Source organism: Lissotriton helveticus, chromosome 6, assembly GCF_964261635.1.
Source record: "Lissotriton helveticus chromosome 6, aLisHel1.1, whole genome shotgun sequence".
Classification (NCBI taxonomy): domain Eukaryota; kingdom Metazoa; phylum Chordata; class Amphibia; order Caudata; family Salamandridae; genus Lissotriton; species Lissotriton helveticus.
This window is the reverse complement of record NC_136067.1, coordinates 1663532073-1663554415: the sequence shown is the minus strand read 5'-3', so window position 1 is coordinate 1663554415 and position 22343 is coordinate 1663532073.

Below are 22343 nucleotides of genomic sequence, written 5' to 3'. Positions count from 1 at the left end.
ACTAGAAAGCGTTTGACTAGCGTGAAAAGTATATGGTGTTGAACTGCGCACAGTCCATGAGGAAGGGGCGTTTGTGGCCCCGAAACGCGTCGGACCTAATTTTTAATCCATGGGAACCTGTGAACATTACAGAGGAGCCAAACACAGACCAGAAGGTCGGATGAAGCGGGGAGCCCTCCCGAAGCGCTTGCGCAATTTGCTCTACTATGTATATATATATATATATATATATATATATATATATATATATATATATATATATATATATGTATATATATATATATATATATATATATATATATATATTCACTGAAAAAACCATAGGTTATAGACCATATATAGTTAGGAATTAGCATTTAAAAAACCTTTTTTTACTCACACAAAACCATTGAAATTCCATATATAGTTAGTTGTACTAACTATATATCGCGCACCCGCAATCCACTGCTGATCATGTCACATATTACATCATTCATGACATGGTCAGTGACATCACTGATGACATCACTGATGACATCTCAAATGACATCACTGATGACATCACTGATGACATCTCAAATGACATCACTGATGACATCACCGATGACATCTCAAATGACATCACTGATGACATCACTGATGACATCTCATTTGACATTACTGATCACATCACTGATGACATCATTCATGTGATAATACGATGAACCTCTTCAGACTCTAATATAACCTTAGATACACTCAGTGTAAACAGACACTCACAGACTGTCACTCATCCATGGAGTTACTCAGACACTTAGTCAGTCATGCAAAGAATCAATCACACCTCCATTTCCTCAACTATACAGTTATACACACCTTACTTATTCAAACATATACTAACACATATTTACTCTCTTTTACATTGCCTGATACAAGTACACAATGATCCATACAGCCACTCACACATTCACTGGCTCTTATGCACAGTTATTTATATATGTCAACTGTCACATGTACTGTGTTTTACATATGTACTTACTTTGACATGTAGCACTGAGATATCCATTCACTCACCAATGCACTCAGTCAACCGCCCATACAGGTGTTTCCACATGCACTTTTGAACCCATACATCTATTGAATTAACTGCTAACACATCTATGCACAGAGTCATACACCTCCCAGCCACCCACACACACACACTCAGTCTCCCATACAAATACTTGGGCAACCAATCAATAACCCATATACTTACTCATATAGCTACTGATCAACACATGCAGCAGTTTACATAATAACAGACATAATGATGCACAAATTAAGACAGTTTAGTCACTAACTCATGCACTCAGTGACACACATTTATTCACTCACTCATACAGTCAATCATGCACCTAATAAATCCTTCATCCAGACACTTATACATCCACTCATTCTTCAATATGTAAGACATATTTTAACTTTACAGAAACATACTGTCACTGGATGTTGTCATCAGTGATGTCATTTGAGATGTCATCAGTGATGTCATCAGTGATGTCATTTGAGATGTCATCAGTGATGTCACTGACCATGTCATGAATGATGTAATATGTGACATGATCAGCAGTGGATTGCGGGTGCGCGATATATAGTTAGTACAACTAACTATATATGGAATTTCAATGGTTTTGTGTGAGTAAAAAAAGGTTTTTTAAATGCTAATTCCTAACTATATATGGTCTATAACCTATGGTTTTTTCAGTGAATTTCAATGGTTTTTTAATAGCAAATAACAAAAGCTTTAAAATTTATTTTTTTTAAATCAAAAAATATATTTTACATGTTTTTAATACATTTTTTTTAATTATATTTTTTGTTTCGCTCCCGGTACGCGAACCGGTTAGCTTCCCGTTAGCGCAATTTGGTGCCGCGACCCGGTCCGCGAACCGGTAAACGTTCCGTTTCCGCAACTGCTGCGTTAGAAAACAACATCGTGACGCGTCGCGTCAGCGTGACGTATCGCGTTGTCGCGTAATACGTCATATGACGCGCCAAGGTAGCGTACCCGGAAGCGAACTGGTACGCGAACCGAGGCGCGAAACGCTGCTTCCCGGAAGCGATCTGGGACGCGGCCCAAAGCGCGTAACGTAAACACAACAAGTCATGTGACTGGGTAATAACACTTATTATTGGTTCATTTCACTTTTGGTTTCCTAATGATGTAAGACTAGGTCATGTGACCTAAAAGTAACACTTTTCATTGGTTTAGAACTATTGTTTTTCCCAAATGATGAAAAACCCTCCTTCTTTCCTCACTCTGACTTTCATCTTTGTGAGAGAAAGACCCTTTGTGATTAGTGAGCAATGGCTTCATTAGTAGCTTCAGCTGGTGCTTCCCCACCACCTCCACCACATCCAAAGAAGAGAGGACCACCTGCTGAAGTTATTATTCAGCAAGAGGAGGAAGAAGAGGAAGAAGAGGAAGAGCAGCAAGAGAGGCAATTTTTGCGTGAGGAGCCCAGGAGGTCTCATGTGAAAGTAAATTATATTTGGCAATTTTTTACTTATCCCCAGGGCCAAAAAAAAGTCAATGCACGGTACGTAACTTGCCTTATATGTAAAGAAAGCCTGTCCAGAGGCACCGAGAAGAAGTACAGTTACGGCAATTACACGATGCATCGCCATATGAGTAGGTGGCATCCTAACAACTACAGTGCTGCGCAGTTACGTGACCAGCAAGATAATCCTCCTTCTATGGCCAGAAGATCAGTTGTGCAGGAAGTGACGGGACCAGAGGCGAGGGAGTTGGTCCCAAATATACAGATGAGATTCGGGGAAGTGAAACAAGTGTGCGTGCATTGCAATGGGTTCATTTGCTACAGAGAAAGTAGCATCACTCTGATCAACAGAGCTATCGACAATCATGATTGTCCGAAACGCCCCAGAGAATAAATTCTTTTTTTTTTGTTGCTCCTGTTGAGCCCTTTACAATGAATCATTTTCGTTTCCCCCCCCCAAAAAAAACCAAAAAAAATATAAAACTGTTCAGAAAATACAAAAAAAGTAAAAAAATGTTCAAAAAAATAATAAAAAATATATAAAACAACAAAAACAATAAAAAAAAAGTTCTTTTCAGAACTACCTCCCCGTTATAAAAAAATTGGTAGAATATTTGGAACTCTGCCAACCTCTATTTCTTTTGGTTCGCTTCCCCGTTCGCTCTCCGGTACGCGAACCGGGAGCGAACCAAAAAAAATATTTTTAAAAAAAAGAAGAGTAATTATAAGGGAAGGAAACAGACAGTTATGTTAAAAGAAAGACAGCTATAGGGAGTAAAGTAGAGATACTGTTTAATAGATCTATTTACTGAAGAAAAGATTTAAGAGAGTATAATTGTGAACAACAAAATAGATAAGGAAGTGAGAAAAAAAAAAGAGAGTAGAAGAATAACAAACAAGAGTTTCTTAGAGAATGTGAATGAATAATCAAATTAAGATTAAAACATCGGAATAACAGAGAGAAAAAACACAATGCAGAAAAGAAGAAGTAACAGAAAAGGAATGATTGAAACAGCAAAGAAATGTAAATAACATAGGGGCATATTATCAACATAGGCGATAAAAATTTTGCTGCTTTTATCAGCAGAAATCTGACACTAAAGACGCTTTTGCGGCAGTTTTCTGCCAATAATTACTGCTTTTATCGGCAGAAAACTGCCGCTAAAGCCGCTTTTCTGGAAGAAAACTGCTGCTAAAGCCACTTTTGCGGCAGTTTTCTGCCAATAAAAACACTGATAAATTTATTGCCTGTGTTGATAATATGCCCCTTACTGTGCTTGAACTACAGAGAGAAAGCATAATGAACAAGTAGTGAAAGAGTGATCAGTCAGAAACAGTGAGAGTAATAGAGACAGAGTGAGTGAACAAGAGTGACGAAGTATGAGAAGAGAGGGACTGACAAAAATAGTGGAAGGAGTAGAGTAAGTAAGTAATAGAGAAAGGATTGAGGGAAGTAGCAAAGGCAGGAAAGTGAGGGTTAAAGAAATGAAGTAGTGAAACTAATAGAAGTTAAATGTGATAGAAATGTAACGAAAAGAGTACAAAACATTTACCTTATAGTTGTCGTTAACTTAGTCACTTGTAATTTTTATACTTTCAATCTGTGAAAGAGAGAACAAACATTTGAAAAATATTAAAACATGTATTTAAAAATTAGAAAAGACAAGGGAAAAGATTGAAGGACAAACAGTTTTTCAATAACTTTGACACTTACAGAAGCCTCTGCTTCTCCATGCCCCTACACAGTCCTAAAAATATACATTTTAAACTAACAGTATCTTGATGCAGATGAAGTGAGGCCTATCTTGCAATATGGTGCATCTTTTGCACTGCTGCTGTCTCACAACAGTGATGCATGGCAGCGCAAAAGAGGTGCAAAGCCATCATAAAATTGCCCTTAACATTTTAAATAATTGTTTCAGGATGCCAATAAGATGTGTCCTATCCAGAGGTTTGTTTCAGGTGAGGCCTACTCAGGGTTCCAAATGAAATTTCGAGTTGTTGAAGAGTACAGAGGAGATAATACATGTGAAGGCCTACCAATGAAGTAAGTCATGTACACTTCACTCTTGAACAAAGGCCAGACCTCTTTTGTGTCTGTGGACAGACCTAAACTTAATCTGCACAATGTCATTCGTAAACTTAGGAAACACAGGTGATGTAATTGAAAAATGTGGAGTTTCTTTTCCTCATTTCACAATCACATCACCTGTGTTTCCTTTGCTTAGGTATCTCATAGTGCAGATGGAGTCTAGCATATCAAAGAGTACACAGAAGTTGAGCAGTGTATACAACAATTTTGACATTTACAGAAGACTCAGCTTCTTATCTTGTTGGAGATGAAGTGAGGCCTGTCTTGCAACATGGTGCATCTTTTGCATCACTGCTGCATCGTTTCATGTGGCACGGGTTTTTTACAGCATGACACATCTGCCTAGATGCATCAATTTGTAATTTTGTCGCCTCATAGCAAATCTTTTCCACCGCCAATGCGTCACAAAAGTGACGCACAGTGTCGCAAAAGAGGCATACACCTATCATAAATCTGTCCCTAACATTTTAAATGATTACTGCAGGATGACGATAAGGTGTGGCCTCTCCAGAAGTTTGTTTAAGGTGAGGCCTACTCAGGGTTGCAGATCAAATTTACGCTTGTTGAAGAATACAAAGGACATAATACATGTGAAAGCCTACCAATGAAGTAAGTCATGTCCACTTCACTCTTGAACAAAGGCCAGACCTCTTCTGTGTCCGTGGACAGACCTAAACTTCATCCGCACAATGTCATTCGTAAACTTAGGACACACAGGTGATGTAATTGAAAAATGTGGAGTTTCTTTTCCTCATTTCACAATCACATCACCTGTGTTGCCTTTGCTTAGGTATCTCATAGTGCAGATGTAGTCCAGCATATGAAACAGTACCCAGAAATGCACACTGCATGCAAGAACTTTGACACTTACAAAAGCTTCAGCTTCTGCATGCCCCCTACACAGTGCTAATTATATACATTTCAAACTGATGGTATCTTGCTGGAGATGAACTAAAACCTATCTTGCAACATGGTGCATCTTTTGCACAAAACTGACCCACAGCGGCGCAAAAGAGGCGCACGGCCATCATAAATCTGATCCTAACATTTTAAATGATTGTTTCAAGATGCCGATAAGGTGTAACCTATCCACAGATTTGTTTCAGGTAAGTCCTACTCAGGGTTGCAGATGAAATTTAGGTTTGTTGAAGAATACAGAGGAGATAATACATGTGCAGACCTACCAACGAAATGAGTCATGTCCACTGCACTCTTGAACAAATGTCAGACCTCCTCTGTCTCCTGGAACAGGCCTAAACCTCATCTACACAATGTGATGTGTAATGTTAGGAAACACAGGTAATATAATTGAAAAACGTGCAATTTTTTTTGCTCATTCCACAATCATATCACCTGTGTTTCCTTTGCTTAGGTATCTCATTGTGGAAATGTAGTCTATCATATGAAAGACTACGTAGAATGTGAGCACTGTATGCAACAACTTTGACACTTACAGAAGCCTCTCCTTCTCCATGCCTCCTACACAGTTCTAAATGTACATCATAAATACAAACAGTACAGAATTAATTATACATGTTAAATGGTTTATTTTTGCTGTTCTCAGAATGTATCAAATTTCACTAAAAACAGTGACTTGAAGGTATTCATCATATAACAGCGGGGAAAAAAAAACACAATCAAAATGATTGTGTTTAAAAAACCCATACAACATAACAAATCAGAATTCAGAACTCCTTAAAATTAACTTACTTTCCATGACGTCGAAGGATGTCCTATGAACAGCTTACACTCTGTTGTGCTGTTATTACTTTCAGCCCGCCACTTTCTGAAAGAAAACCTCCATCGTTTTGAAAAATATGTTACATACAATAAATGACTTCTCGCTCTCTACCACACGTTTCCACAAGGCCAAATCATGTAAGAGCCATTTATAACTCTTGAAATTCTTGCAAGCCAATCCCGTCATTTTGTATTTCCGTAACTTTCAGAATTAAAATGTTGAAGACCATTTTCACAATCCTGGACTAGTAATATCTTACCCTTCTTGCTCACTCATGTTCTACATTTCCTATGACACTGATACTGCTTACTATGAAGCAGACTTACACTACCTCTATGACTACTACAATTGTTTAATTCTCTACATCACTTTTAATCACAAAGCAATATAAAACAGTAGACAGCATTGCAGACTTACATTCCCTCTACTCCATGTTTTGATTGGCTGCTTCAATTAGCTTATAAAAAGAAACAGTTTTTCTGAACTCATTCAAAGTGCAGTTATTTTCCCATGACGTCAACTGTTATGGTAAGAAGTTATGTCTCTGTACTACACTTATCCTCAAGGCCAAATCGTGTAGGAGCCATTAGAACCTCTTGAAATTCCTCAGAGCACATCCCGAGATTCTTTCCCTAAAATTTTGGTTTTAAAAACACCAGGTAAGAATTTTTAAGGTCATACGGCAATTTTTTTAAAAAAATTAAAACAGAATCGTTGCAGAATGACCAGCCATTTCTAGACTTTAAATAAGCTGTGTAATGTCCTGATGTTATTGAAGGACCGTCATGATATATAATTGCTGCAGTTACAAAAGTCCTTCCTAATATTGACAACTGTGAAGCCACAAAATTTTTAATTAAAGTTGTCAATTTTGTTCCATCAGGCCTACATCGTTGGAACATTAAAATGACATACTGGCCATATGTTCGTATAAATAATGTTGACATCATTTCAGATTTACATTGGCTACACTCCATGTTGTGATCAGCTGCTTTTACTAGCTTATTAAAAGAGACTAATTTACTGTCTGGCAAAGTTAAATATATAAATCTTTTTGGGTCTACACTAGTAGTACTTGATACCCTACAGTTCTCGCAGTCATGCTGCCATTGATAAGAAAGCCCAAACAGGTGATCTACATCTACACCTTCAGCATGCAATACATCAAGTATATACATTAAAAACTCCTGACAATCTTGCTGAATATTTTGAGAGAATTGTGTTTGACCTGAACATCTGTCTAACAGATTTCGAATTTCAGACACACTTTCTATTTTTGTTCTATCAGTGCTACATTTCTCTAACACAGAATTTAACAAACTGCAAAATCTTTGATCAGAATTGACCACAATCTCTTCTTTTATTATTATTATTATTATTTCTGAATTTGTAAAGCGCATGGTTACACTTTCAGTGTGTCCCCGCGCTGTCAGAAGAGCCATCTACTCCGTCAGTCAGACAGACGGGTTAATCTTTAGGGAAGAGGAAAGTTTTGAGCTTTCTACGGAAGATGAGCTCCGATGTTTCCAGTCTTAAGCTCAGGGGGAGAGTGTTCCATTTCTGTGTTCCATTTCTTTTTACATTTTCTAGAGAAAACAAAACATTAACCACTACATTAGCATAGCAGTTGACACCAGAACTGTTTTCAAATTGAAAACCAACAACATCTTCAACAGAATCCTTTTTGTTTCTGCTTATAATTTCAGGTTCATCGACTTTTCGTCTTTTTGCTACAACCTCCCTAGTATTGGTCACATTTCTTCGTTTCCGGCCTACCACACGTTTCTCAAACAAAGGATATTGAGGCAAATGTGGCGCATACTCTCTTCTTAACCTATTGTATTCCTTAACACAATCTAGATCCGCACAAATGTTTGTGACATCACACTCAATCAAGTACAATCCCGATAAAGTTCTAACTAGTGACAATGCCACATATGCCATACCCTCCTTGAACACAGAACTGCCAATATTCACCAATGCACTGTCTACACTTAAACCTTGCGATTTATGGATTGTCACCGCATATGCCAAGCAAACAGGAAACTGCTTACGGCGAACATATAAGTCTTTTACAAGCAAAAATCTAGCAGAACAACGACCAATTAGCTGTACTTCCTCAATGCCATCAAATTTAATTTTTAAAAATTCAATTCCATCTCTATTTCTGTATTTCACAAAATCAACAACATTACTCATTGATCCATTTACCAGACCTCTTTCAACATGTAAATTCCTTCTTAAAATTATACGGCAGTTTAAGCACACATTCAGAGTCTTTTCAAAACCTGCAGTTTTAGATATAGTCTTCTCTAATGAATCCAATTTTGTTTTCAAATTCTCAGACAAAATAATTGTTGATCCCATATGCTCTACTCTGTCAATAGCTTCCAGTTTCACAATCTCTTGCTTTTCTAAATGCAACATTTTGTTGTTGAAGATGGCACATTCTGCAAGAGTTGGCATCAAACATATTCCAGATTTCTTCTCAGTAATTTTCTGAAAAATATTCTCAGGCACAACATCTTGTTCTGGATATAAATTTTACAGTAATCGTGCATGTAAAGCTTCTTTCCCATGCTCGGTCACTTTTCCAATTCTAACATCTTGTAGAATATTCTTGTAAACTTCATCCTTCGCCTGACGCATATTTTCATGCAGTTCAGCATAATTGAAGTTTAACCATATATTGACGTTGCCAATGCTCCCTAGGCACTTCCTGGTATCTTCATGCGTGAGCATTTTGAACATAGGTTGTCCTTTCACTGGTGTCAGCTGCAGAAGATCTCCGAAAACAATGATGTGTTTGCCACCAAATAACACATCATACTCTGTTTTGAGAACTTCTTGCATTTTCAAATGTATAAAGGCAAGCATGACATTGGAAACCATGCTTACTTCGTCAATGATAAGAAGTTTCATTTTCCTCAAGATTCTTGAAACTTCACAACAAGCATCTCCAGATAGCTGGTGATATTGTAATTTGTTGTCATGCTCCACTGGCAGCATCAGTAAACGATGTAAAGTAATCCCTTTAATGTTATGTGCTGCCAGTCCAATTGGAGCGGTGACAACACAAGACAGCGATGACTCAGTCCTTTCCGGCAAATAACATGAAATTGCTTTAATGAGGAAACTTTTTCCAGTTCCCGCTTCTCCACTCACGTACAGTCGGACAGGCTTCAACGACGTACATGAGCACTCTTTCTTCTCATGACTTAATCCATGATCAATTTGCTTGGTAACTTCGTCATATATTTTCCTCTGCTCAACGTTGAGTTGTCTTTCCAAGTCTTCTAAGTTAACTGCATCCTCCTGAGCATGTGCCATGGCTCTTTCCACTTCATTCATGGCAGTGGCAGCTTCATTTTCGATAACAGGTCCTCCTAGTGGATCCTGACTCAATGAAGCAGAACTCTGACTGTCCTGAGAACTGTCTCTGGCAATCTCGGCTGCAATCGTTGCTTCCTGCTCGATTTCCGCATTCAACATTTCTACATATTTAGGAAAAGCAGGACATTCTATGGTCTCCTTGGCGGCAGTGAAAGAGTCTTCGTAACAGAGGAAATCTCCAAGCAGTTCCTCTTCTGCACGCCAAGGCTTGAAAAGTTGCAAAAGTGCTAAATAGAAAAACTCCTTTTTTTCAGGAGATTCGCCACTCAATTTTCGATGGTTTACCAAGTGGCATTTTCTTTGCTTGACCAGACATCCCTCACTTCCAATTACAGCATACACTCCTTTCTCAGTATCTTCTTTGATGTTCCTCTTGAATATGTAATTTTGTAGAACCTCATACAGACAAACATTCTCGAGGTGACTGCTTCGATTTGGATAATATGTATCCAACATGTTGCTCTTCAAAATGGCGGTACTGTTTGGCTCCTTTTCCGCCAAATACTCAATTTCCCGCACAGGTTTCAGAACTCGATTACGTGTTGCAGCAAGACCAAGACTCGCCCAAACGATACTCCTAGATTTGGCATAGAGACTTGCTGAAGACAACCGGTCAGAACATTCGTAAGCTCCGATTTCTCGATGCGACAACATCTTCAGACTGAAACTGTACAACTTCTTACTGAGGCTCTTTTCATGGCAAATGTCCTCCCACATATCCTTCAATTCTGTCTTTTCTTTTTTGGTGATGTAAGATGTCACATACCGAGCCGCAGCCATACAGTTATCAGCCACAAACTGTATATCCATGTTAGCATTCCACATGGACAAAATCACTGGGTTGTAGTCGTTGATGTACTTGGACTCTTCGTTCCTCTTCAAATTGTATGTGTTTTTAGGTGATTTCTTCATCACATTATGTCGCAGCGAAGACATCAAACTGTTTACTCTTCCTTTAGAAATCACCGGTCGTGGAAAGCCGAAACGACATTTGGTGTAGAACTTGTCCTTGTTTCGGAATTTACGACGACAGTACTTTCCACAACGATGGCTTTGGAAATGTAGAACTTTTTCTCGTAGGCTTTTCTTCTCCTTTGCGTTTGGAACAGCACACGTAGAATACTGTTGTATGAAACTCATCACTGAGTCTTCTGGATCTGTTCCAAATTTAGGTGCATCCTTGATCCACAACAGCATATGTATGTGAGGAGCACCTCTTGCTTGGTACTCCTTTCTCCAGAAGAAATCCAACACCTCTCCAAGAGGTGGATTCTTCTTATTCATGATGAAAGACATCATAGCTTCAAATCTATGATTGAAGTACCGGCATACATTGACTGGATCCAAAGAGCACAGTTCTCCGGGTGTCTTGAATTCGGTGTTTTCGATGTTTCCATTTGCCTCTCGTAGAAATTCAAGTAAGTCTTCCCAGCCATACTCGGCACAGCTCAGAGTGAGGAACCATGTGGGAGTTCCTAAGTTCCTCAGCATACATTTTAAATCACCATGACGACGGTACCAGTACTCATTAGTACCACGCTGACACGCCATGAGATTAATCAGGTGAGAATCCAAAATACTGTCTTGGACATTGACTTTATCCATAAAGTCACTTGCCGAGATGTTTTGCATGTGTATACCACTTTTCAAGATGTGGTTCACTGCATATGACAGTCCAGACAGATCGCTTTCAAACAGGAGATGAAACAAATAGGGAATACATTGTCGAAACCTAGCATCTCCTGCATACAATCGCAAAGTCCGGTATTCAGAAGCAGGAATTTGATGAGGTCGCTCATCATATCTTCCTCCCTGACCTGTTGGAAAAAGCTGTGGGAAACACCGAGCTTCCAAACTTTCCTCCCAAACACTAATGGGACTCCCTTTGGCTTGTTTCATTTGAAACAACTCAATAGCATTCCCCATGACTTCCTTGGAATGCAAAGGATGAACACTATAATGTTCATATATTTCTTCACTAGTAGAGGGTTCTACTTTCTCAATTTGACCAGCACACAAATCGCTATCCTCTTCCTCACTTACTTCCTCTTCTGCAACATATATATTCTTATAGTACTTATTATTTTTTTTCAAATACAATGTTGCCTTTTTGACTTTCCTAACATCCACTAAATCTTGCCATATTTTCTTATTCTTTGTCGGAACCCCATTAACTAAGATAACCAGAGGGTCCTCTTCCACTTTTTCTACTCCAATTGTGTTAATGTTTTTCTTCAAATCTAGAGGCAAATAAACAACTCTTCCCTTTAATCCTCTCTGTAAATCTGATGGAGGCAATTTCCCTGTCTTTGGCTCCATTCTTACAATAGCCTGAAAGGGATGGATACTTTGAATCAAAATAGATTCATAAGTATTTAAATCCTTCAATTCAGAAGGAATCTCAACCAATTCCAGATTATTATGAACTGCTCTAGCAGGCATCTGGTTTTGATTTAATTTGCTACAACAATAAGTACACACACGTTGATCCGATCCCAAATCAAAACAATTTTCTACCATCAAGTATGTTGTGAAATCCTTCCATTCACTATTATTTTCCCTTTCACTTTTTGCATATAAATCCACTAACTTAGTCTGATTCTTATAATAAGTGCGTCGACAACACACACAAGTGAAATTAGGCCTCTCACTTGATTTCACCTGAAACGTCGCAATTTCCCTCTGAAAATTATCTGTACTGGAAACCTGTACACTATCTTCCACATTACCCTCTTCTTCTTGGTCAATTTCAACATTCTCCTCTTTACTTCCAAAGTAACAAAACTCAATTTCTTCACAAATATTCTTCACATCTATTTCAGAACCATGCAAAAGAGCAGTGCATAATTGTTTAAGCATAACTGCTGGACTCTTAGCATAATACAACATTCTAACTAATTTCCTCACTTTATTATGATGCACTGCTAGCATCCTGAAATGATGAAAAACACTCTGGCATACTCTCCTGGAAAGACAAGCCAGTGAATGACCATGCAAACCTGTCACTTCTCTCACTCTGCAAGGATCTAATTCTTGCAACAACTTCATTTTCTGCTTCAAACTTTTCTTATTAAATGTCCGTACAAAATCACAAAGCAAATTGATGGAATCCTGTCGCACACTGCAAATACTACTACACTTCCAGGTGTACACAGGTCCCTTAGGACGTCTTCCTAAAACCTCATTACCTAACATCTCTTCTGCCTCTGTTGTCACAAGTTTTTCTTTTTCAACTGGACAACCATCTTTCACTTCATAAGCTCGACCACTGGTGTCAACTGCATGCACCAAATCATTATCCTGGAAATAACTCTCCTCATTAAAAAATGCCTCACAACTTGAACTATGCATCCATTCTCCGGAAAAAACTTCACAAAAATTACTACGATTAACTATTCTCTTCCATCTACTATTTGTTTTGAAATCATAAATTGCCTTGTTTAGCTTCCTAATTCTATTGATTATCAAAATAAATAACTTACGTTTAATTTCAAATGCCTGATCAATAACTTTCTCAACTTTTTTTTTTCTCTTATAAAAAACCACTTTCTGTTGACCTTTCTTAATATTTTTTAACAAATTGCCAATTATCCTGTTGCGGAACATTCGTTTACGAATGTCCCTAAACTGTTGTTTCCTTCTACTATCATGCACAGAGTTATCTCTTGCTCTAGCAGTAACATTTTTGATTGGCCTTTCCTTTCCGTTTAAATTGCTTCTCTTTTTCTGGACTGAAACATTTTCTGTAGTAATACTTTTTTTACTACAAATATTTCTTATGAATGTTTTTGTGGTCTTACCCGGTGCTTTCGTGGTGACTTGACAAGTTTTTTTGCTAGAGGACTGCTGCATTATTTCATGGACCTGCTGTCTTTGACGTTTTGCAGCCTTTCTAAGTCTATCCTTGGTTGGCATGCTGAAATCTTGAAATGATCTGCAGTTGAATCTGTGGTAAAATATAATAAAAAATGTTATTAACCACTATTACCAAACAGTAAATCAATAACAGTCATCAAAAACTTAACACACTACTTCACATTTTTACATAGAATATTTTTTAGTGCTTGGCAAATTTAGAATACAGAAATAGCATAAAAGAAATGGAATTCATATTCATTTTACCTGTGCTGTTTTATTTGTGAATCTGATCTAATTTTATGAGCATATTTTAATATTTTATTGAAGACACTACACATAACCTGTTTTTGAAGGTGTGTTTAATTTAAAATTAAACAGTTTATATTTTTACTTTTCATTTATTCTAAATTTTAAAAATAAATGTTTATAGTTCCATAGGCTCAAGCAGGTCAGCTTCCCACCCTATGTCATACAATTCTGACAAATCTGCATCCTCATCATGTTCTTCATCATCCTCAGGATTTAAATCATCCAAGGGATCTACTTCCACTGACGTTTCAATTACGAGTTCAATGATGAGGTCAAGATCAACTGATTGCTGATTGTCGCTCATGTTGATGTTGTCGTTATCTTTAAAGAAAGATAACAACAATGAGATGTTGCAGAGTAAGAGACAAATCTCAGAGATTATAATAGTAAAATTGTTTAACAAGAGTAACATTTTGCAGCTATTATTTAGCCATGTCCAGCGATGCTGAGGAGGTTAGTCCTATATCCAAGTTTTCAGTGAACAGGACTCATCTCTTCTTAACATTGGATAAGCCTCACCGACTCTGTGTCCCCTACTCATACTTAAATGTACAGGGGCAGATTTATGCTAAGTGGCGCATCCCCACGGATGCACCAGTTAATGTGCACCGCTGCTCTGCCACCCATAGTGTGCCGCATTTACAATGTGGAGCACCATTGAGCAAAAACAGCACAGATGCGTCACGCATCTGTGCCGCAAAAGCAGCACATTGCAGGAATCACGTCATAAGCGCGACATGTCTACTGCAATGCACAGGAGGAACCCTCACATTGCATGGTGCATCACTTCTTATGCCTGTTTCAAACAGGCGTAAGGATTTGATTCAGCAATGCTATAAAGCTGACTCAGTGAAATCTTCTAAATTTCACTGTGTTAGTTTTACAGGGCTTTCTTGCAAATTAATGCATACCTTGCAACAAAACACCTATATGAAAACTGACGCAGGTTTCATGTGGCACAGGACTTTACAGCATGACACATCTGCCTAGATGCATCAATTTTTAAATATGTCGCACACATAGCAAATCTTTTGCACCACCGCTGCGTCACAAAAGTGACGCACAGCAGCGCAAAAGAGGCACACGGCTATCATAAATCTGTCCCTAACATGTTAAATGATTGATTCAGGATGACGATAAGGTGTGGCCTATCCAGAGGTTTGTTTAAGGTGAGGCCTACTCAGGGTTGCAGATCAAATTTACGCTTGTTGAAGAATACAGAGGAGATAATACATGTGAAGGCGTACTAATGAAGTAAGTCATGTGCACTTCACTCTTGAACAAAGGCCAGACCTCTTTTGTGTCCGTGGACAGACCTTAACTTCATCTGCACAATGTCATTCGTAAACTTAAGAAACACAGGTGATGTAATTGAAAAATGTGGAGTTTCTTTTCCTCATTTTACAATTACATCACCTGTGTTTCCTTTGCTTAGGTACCTCATAGTGCAGATGGAGTCTAGCATATCAAAGAGTACACAGAAGTTGAGCAGTGTATACAACAATTTTCACATTTACAGAAGACTCAGCTTCTTATCTTGTTGGAGATGAAGTGAGGCCTGTCTTGCAACATGGTGCATCTTTTGCATCACTGCTGCATCGGTTTCATGTGGCACAGGTTTTTTACAGCATGACACATCTGCCTAGATGCATCAATTTGTAATTTTGTCGCCACATAGCAAATCTTTTGCACCGCCACTGCGTCACAAAAGTGACGCACAGTGGCGCAAAAGAGGCATACACCTATCATAAATCTGTCCCTAGCATTTTAAATGATTAATTCAGGATGACGATAAGGTGTAGCCTATCCAGAGGTTTGTTTAAGGTGCATGAAGCTCTAGCAGTACATATCCAGAAATTTAATTGATTTCAAAAAACGTTTTTAAACACAACATATAAATCAATTGTATACCTACATTCATGGGGAAATGACTTAAAATGAAATTAAAATCGTTTGTGAGGAAAAGGAATGCTTTTAAAATTTATGACAATGAAATAATGGTGTCTGCTTCTTCATTTCATTTCTCTTCAGCATTTTTGGGTCACTTTTAACATGGCTATGTAACTCAAAGAATCAAAATCTAAATTTGCCAAGCACAGGTGGGAGCATATTTCCAAGGAACTTGCCCCACGGAGAAAGGTCTTAAATTAAAATGGGAAAAATAACATCAGAGACACTCAAATGCCTTATAAAGAAGCAGACACCATTATGTCCTTGTCATAAATTTTAAAAGCATTCCTTTTCCTCAAAAACGATTTTCAAGTCATAATTTGAAAACACTGCACATGGGGAAATGACTGAAAATGTCCTTAAGACACATGAAAGCGTTTTTTGATTGCCTTTGCAGCATTTTTGGGTCACTTTTAACATGGCTATGTAACTCAAAGACTCAAAATCTAAATTTGCCAAGCACAGGTGGGAGCATATTTACAAGGAACTTGCCCCACGGAGAAAGGTCTTAAATTAAAATGGGAAAAATAACATCAGAGACACTCAAATGCCTTATAAAGAAGCAGACACCATTATGTCCTTGTCATAAATTTTAAAAGCATTCCTTTTCCTCAAAAACGATTTTCAAGTCATAATTTGAAAACACTGCACATGGGGAAATGACTGAAAATGTCCTTAAGACACATGAAAGCGTTTTTTGATTGCCTTTGCAGCATTTTTGGGTCACTTTTAACATGGCTATGTAACTCAAAGACTCAAAATCTAAATTTGCCAAGCACAGGTGGGAGCATATTTACAAGGAACTTGCCCCACGGAGAAAGGTCTTAAATTAAAATGGGAAAATAACATCAGAGACACTCAAATGCCTTATAAAGAAGCAGACACCATTATTTCCTTGTCATAAATTTTAAAAGCATTCCTTTTCCTCAAAAACGATTTTCAAGTCATAATTTGAAAACACTGCACATGGGGAAATGACTTAAAATGTCCTTAAGACACATGAAAGCGTTTTTTGATTGCCTTTGCAGCATTTTTGGGTCACTTTTAACATGGCTATGTAACTCAAAGACTCAAAATGTAAATTTGCCAAGCACAGGTGCGAGCATATTTACAAGGAATTTGCACCACGGGGAAAGGTCTTAAATTAAAATGGGAAAAATAACATCAGAGACACTCAAATGCCTTATAAAGAAGCAGCCAACATTATTTCCTTGTCATAAATTTTAAAAGCATTCCTTTTCCTCAAAAACGATTTTCAAGTCATAATTTGAAAACACTGCACATGGGGAAATGACTGAAAATGTCCTTAAGACACATGAAAGCGTTTTTTGATTGCCTTTGCAGCATTTTTGGGTCACTTTTAACATGGCTATGTAACTTAACGACTCAAAATCTAAATTTGCCAAGCACAGGTGGGAGCATATTTCCAAGGAACTTGCCCCACGGAGAAAGGTCTTAAATTAAAATGGGAAAAATAACATCAGAGACACTCAAATGCCTTATAAAGAAGCAGACACCATTATTTCCTTGTCATAAATTTTAAAAGCATTCCTTTTCCTCAAAAACGATTTTCAAGTCATAATTTGAAAACACTGCACATGGCTGAAAATGTCCTTAAGACACATGAAAGCGTTTTTTGATTGCCTTTGCAGCATTTTTGGGTCACTTTTAACATGGCTATGTAACTTAAAGACTTAAAATCTAAATTTGCCAAGCACAGGTGGGAGCATATTTCCAAGGAACTTGCCCCACGGAGAAAGGTCTTAAATTAAAATGGGAAAAATAACATCAGAGACACTCAAATGCCTTATAAAGAAGCAGACACCATTATTTCCTTGTCATAAATTTTAAAAGCATTCCTTTTCCTCAAAAACGATTTTCAAGTCATAATTTGAAAATACTGCACAGCTCCTATGCACAAAAACACCCTGTCAGTACTAATACTTCACATTTTCTCCAATTACAATTTCTCAAAGAAACATAATCTATTTGTAAAACACTTGAGACAAAGCAACATTTTAAAAACACAACTTTCTTCATAATTTTCTCCTTAAAACACACTATTCTCTATCTAAATTAAATAAATCTTTTCTCACCTTAGCAAATACTTTATGAGTTTCAAAACAGTCTCAGAAATACACCAATTTGTCTTCAGCAGAACAAAGGGTATGCACTCCAGAGGCTGCAGCTATAGAAAGCACAGAAATGCTGTAATTCATCACACATATCTCTCATGTCACCCAATCAAAACTCTTCCCTCACTTTTTTCAAATCAAAACCCTTCCCCCCTCTGCCCTCTCTGCCTTTTTTACATAGCAACCACCTCCTGGAAGACCTCTGGTGTTTGCAAGTTCACACAACAATGTTTCAATTGAACTCTGAACTCTCAGTGCACCTGCGTATCCAGTGCAATCTTTCATTAAATGATTTTTTTTTTTACCATTCAAATTACATCTTTCAAAGAACTCATCCATGCACCCTAACTTTCTGTTTTCAGCAATCAAAATCCACCAATCACTGTTACTGCTTCATTAACACAGAAACTCCACAGTTTTTTTCATTTTAAACTCTTATTTTTTCAACTGCCATTTCATTACCACACTTCATCTTACTGCAGCAGAACCTTCTCTCACCATGTTTTCTGTCTGGATTGTTGGACAAAGTTACATCTATTGGGCTCAGAGGTATGCTGAGAACAGAAATTTACCTAACCTCAATTTACAAGATGTGGAAATTAAGTGGTTTGGCCACAGAGGATTAAAATGTCACCAATTGATACCATTGGTGAAAAGCTTTATGCATTTGCCAAAACCTGACCTGTTAATTGTGCACTGTGGAGGTAATGATTTGGGCACTTTGACTGGAGTAGGTCTGGAAATGCTTTTAAAGGACACCTTTGAGCAATTAATGGCACTTTTTCCTCAAACTGCCTTGGTATATTCAAATATATGCCAAAGACAGAAATGGAGGTGGTCGAACCAATTTTGTCCACAAATTGAGAAGTCGAGGAAGCATGTAAACAAATCTGTTTCAGCTTACATGAGAGACCATGGAATGGGCTCCGTGTACAACAATAACTTGCGTTACTACATGCAAGATATCTACAGAGGAGATGGAGTTCACTTCTCAGATGAAGGGAACAGAGTTTTCATTCTGAATTTAAAAATGTGCATTGGTACCTACTTATAAGTACCTAAATGTACCATAAACCCAAAAGCTCTTCTCAGAGCTACCCTACATCTGATCACTCACAATTATTATTTTACTCTAACTTTTTTTACTAATTTTCAACAAAGTACGCTCCCCGGAGCGCTACCCAGTACGCAAACCGGAAGCTAACCGCGCAAAATTTTTTAAAAAAATGTTTTTTTTCGCACATATGGGCCTCCTCAGCCATCCTCAGAAAACCTAGGGGGTCAAAATACGTCTACCGTGTCCCCTTCTACCCATTCTGAACATTATGTGCCCTCCATCTTGTATCTTAATTCGACCGAAACACAAAATGGTGGACTCCCGTAACGCTTAAGGTTCGCGTACCGGGGCGCTCGCCAGTTCGCGTACCGGGGCGCTCCCCGGGAAGCGCTCCATGAAAAAAGGTGGGAAAGTAATTTACAGAAGAAACCCTTGAGACACTTTCACCAAATATAGATTTGCTCATACTACATACCAATCCCTACCATTTTCACAAATTTGGTTGAAATTCCATTTAGCCATTTAGCCTGTAGACCTCTCTAAATACCCTGAGGTAAATTACTTCACAAAACACATCTGAAGTGTTGGAATTCACAACCAATTAAAATGTTACTTTCATTTTCTATTTTTGTTTTACCTGACATTTGATTGGTTATGTACCTGAATATATATAAAGGAAGAGAAGGAAACACAGCCATTTTGACTACTACTTCCTGGTGTACATTTCAATTGGATTTTCACTAATCACTTCAACTTCTTTGTAAAGGTAAGTTGTTATTTTAAAAACTGAAGTATATTGTGCACTATAAGTTAATATGGTAAACTTTTTCTGATAGTTATATACTATCCCTCTGTAGTAGTTATAGATTTAGATAGACTTCTCTGTTATAGTTATGGATGGAGTTAGGTTTCTCTTGTATAATTATGAATTTACTTACGTTAAATCACATACACTTTTTTATATTCCTACTTCCACTCTGATACTATACACTGCCCAAAGATAAATTCACTGTTAAAAACTGCCTATCTAAAATTAATCCCAACAGTGCCCTATCTCTACTAATATATTTTTTATCCAAATTTCAGACAAAATGGAAGGCGAACACAAAGTTTCATTTGAAATTGTCCTGCAAGAGACCAACCAAGAAATAATTGATCCAAATTATATAGAATTTATGGATGAAACTTGGGACCAAGAACTACTGCAATGTGTGCAAGCAGTAGATGTCCTCCTTGAAAATGAGGACATTTTACACACTCAAACATTACAAGCTATGTTCAATGAAAATAACGACATTTCAGACAGTGAAATGTTAGATATTTTATTAAATTTTGAAACACAATAAATAATTGTTTAAAAAAAAATAATCAACAAAACCAACAATCAATTAACATACAGTATTTGAAAAGTCTATCATTCTTTTTTCCTCATAGTACGCTCCCCGGGCCGCTTCCCGGTTCGCGAACCGGGCGCTATCCATGCAAAAAAAACATATATATTTTTTTTTTTGTTGCCCCGCGGGGCCCTTTTAAAGCCTCCACATCAAACCTAGGGGGTCAGGGAGGATCTACTATGCCCCCTTATGGTCATTTTCGCCTTTGTTTTGACCTCCTCTTGTCTCTCGATCCTACCGAGAGACAAGATGGCGGCCGCTCCGGACTGTTTAGAATGTTGACAGACACCGAAGAGCCAATCAGCTTCGCTTCGCGAAGTTCCGTTACGCGTCAAGTACGCGAACCGGGGCGCTGCCCGGAGCGCGCTTACAGATATATATTTTTTTTGAACGTTAATTTCTCAAAATCCACTGGAGCACATATATTGAGACCTAGCAAAGGCACATCGGGCTAACAGTCCCTACAATTTTGCCAAGTTTCGTGCAAATCCATTCAGCCGTTCGGGCTAAAAGTGAGGGCTAAAAGATATATATCTGTAACAGCGGACCGCGCAGCGCTCCGGTTCGCGGACTTTTCGCGGTACGGAGCTTTGTGAAGCGAAGCTGATTGGTTCTCCGGCGTCTGTGAACATTCCAAACAGTCCGTAGTGGCCGCCATCTTGTCTCTCGGTAGGATCGAGAGACAAGAGGAGGCCAAAGCGAAGGGGCAAATGACCATAAGGGGGCATAGTAGATCCTCGCTGACCCCCTAGGTTTGATGTGGAGGTTTTAAAAGGGTCCCGCGGGGCAAAAAAAAATAATAATAATAATAATCGAACGGCTGAATGGATTTGCACGAAACTTGGTAAAATATTAGGGACTGGTAGCCCGATGTGCCTTTGCTAGGTCTCAATATATGTGCTCCAGTGGATTTTGAGAAATTAACGTTCAAAAAAAGATATATATCTGTAACAGCGGACCGGGCAGCGCTCCGGTTCGCTGACTTTTCGCGGTACGGAGCTTTGTGAAGCGAAGCTGATTGGTTCTCCGGCGTCTGTGAACATTCCAAACAGTCCGTAGCGGCCGCCATCTTGTCTCTCGGTAGGATCGAGAGACAAGAGGAGGCCAAAGCGAAGGGGCAAATGACCATAAGGGGGCATAGTAGATCCTCGCTGACCCCCTAGGTTTGATGTGGAGGTTTTAAAAGGGTCCCGAAGGGCAAAAAAAAAAAATAATAATAATAATCGAACGGCTGAATGGATTTGCACGAAACTTGGTAAAATATTAGGGACTGGTAGCCCGATGTGCCTTTGCTAGGTCTCAATATATGTGCTCCAGTGGATTTTGAGAAATTAACGTTCAAAAAAAGATATATATCTGTAACAGCGCTCCGCTTCGCGTAACGGAGGTTTGCGAAGCTGATTGGTTCTCCGGCGTCTGTAAACATTGCAAACAGTCCGTAGCGGCCGCCATCTTGTCTCTCGGTAGGATCGAGAGACAAGAGGAGGCCAAAGCGAAGGGGCAAATGACCATAAGGGGGCATAGTAGATCCTCCTTGACCTCTTAGGTTTGATGTGGAGGTTTTAAAAGGGCCCCGCGGGGCAAAAAAAAAAATAATAATAATAATCGAACGGCTGAATGGATTTGCACGAAACTTGGCAAAATTGTAGGGACTGGTAGCTCGATGTGCCTTTGCTAGGTCTCAATATATGTGCTTCAGTGGATTTTGAGAAATTAACGTTCAAAAACAAGATATATATCTGTAACAGCGCTCCGCTTCGCGGAGATAAAATTATATCTGTATTACCTAGCTGTTGCTAACACCAGTTAGCGACGGCTAGTAGGAGATAGCGACCATCTTGGGCCCCACTTTGCATGTGAGTGATATTTATCACTAATGACATGCAAAGTGGGCATGCCAAGATGTTAGCGACTGG